Source organism: Mastacembelus armatus, unplaced genomic scaffold (assembly GCF_900324485.2).
Source record: "Mastacembelus armatus unplaced genomic scaffold, fMasArm1.2, whole genome shotgun sequence".
In the NCBI taxonomy this organism is placed as follows: domain Eukaryota; kingdom Metazoa; phylum Chordata; class Actinopteri; order Synbranchiformes; family Mastacembelidae; genus Mastacembelus; species Mastacembelus armatus.
In genome coordinates, this window is record NW_022872866.1 from 301,122 (window position 1) to 302,390 (window position 1,269).

Here is a 1,269-nt window from a genome sequence, read left to right on the forward strand (position 1 = left end):
TGTTAATGACAAACCGGTTTTCTGACCTAAAGACCTGGACCATTCCCAGGATTTAGTCTGAGGCGAATCTGGGGCAGCACAGGACGGGTTGGGGTTCGCCGAGGTCCCTGTGGGAAACAACCCGACAAACACCGATATGGGTCCAGAGACTGGAAGGACCCAACAAGAGCCGTGAGGAAACAGAACCTCCGCTTTCTCGACCGAATATAAAAACCACCAAACGGAGTCCGGAGCCGGAATCTGAGAAAATCCCTGCGCTGGTTCCGCCGCCGTCTGAAAATCCGGAGATTACCGCCGATTTACCGCCGCCAGTCCGGAGAAAACCGCGTCCACACCGACCGAGCAGGTCCGCCCCAGCCCGGCAGAGACTCTGCAGGTCCCGGCTCCCAAACAGCCGGAAATCACGGAAAAACGGAGGAAAATCGGGAAATTAACGGGAATCCCGGAGATCACGGACAGCGTCAAACCGGACAGGAACTAGCACGGTCACTTCCTGTTATGACTGTCAAAATAAGATACTCGGTGTGTTTTTTTGTAATTTTTTTTAAACGTATTCTCAGCAGAAACAACAAAAACATCTTATTTTAGCTTTTTCGTTTGGTATTTTACCTTTGTTAAATTTATTTACATTTCTATGACATTTCCTGTAATTTTTTGTGCTTCTGCTATTTAGTGCTTTGTTTCTCCCACTGCCCAAATTTCCCTCCGGGGTTTAACACAGTACTATCTTATTAAAATACAGACACGTGTTTGGTTGAAGCTCTGGACACAATGTCCTGACTGTAAATAAAAGCACCAACATGGAACAAACTATTTTTCTAATAATTGCCGAGTTTTATTTTGAAGGCCAGTCTCGTTTCTTCCGGTCTCCTTCGCGCTAACGTCTGTGAGCTTCCCGCCTGTTAGTGCGCAGGTCAGGTGCAGTTTTTGCGCAGGGGCTTCATCAAAGAGTGGGTGTGGTTTTCTGCTGCTGGCGGGAACAGGTGAGACAAAAACAGGTTTAAAGATGAAGCAGAAAAAACATGATCAGGTAAAAAAAGTCAATCATCATGTTTTTACATAAAAAGTGTTTATTTTTTTAGAAATAATATTGACACTCTTCTGTTAGCATCCCGAACTTCAACCATGAGCCTTCAGCTCACAGCAAATTGGAGTCCTGGAGCCCAGATCAGACCTGGACCAGGACCAGATTAGATACAAAAGGCGCTTTGATCATCCATCACTGGAAATGAAGGATTATTATAATGAGACAACAGAAGGACAAAGGGC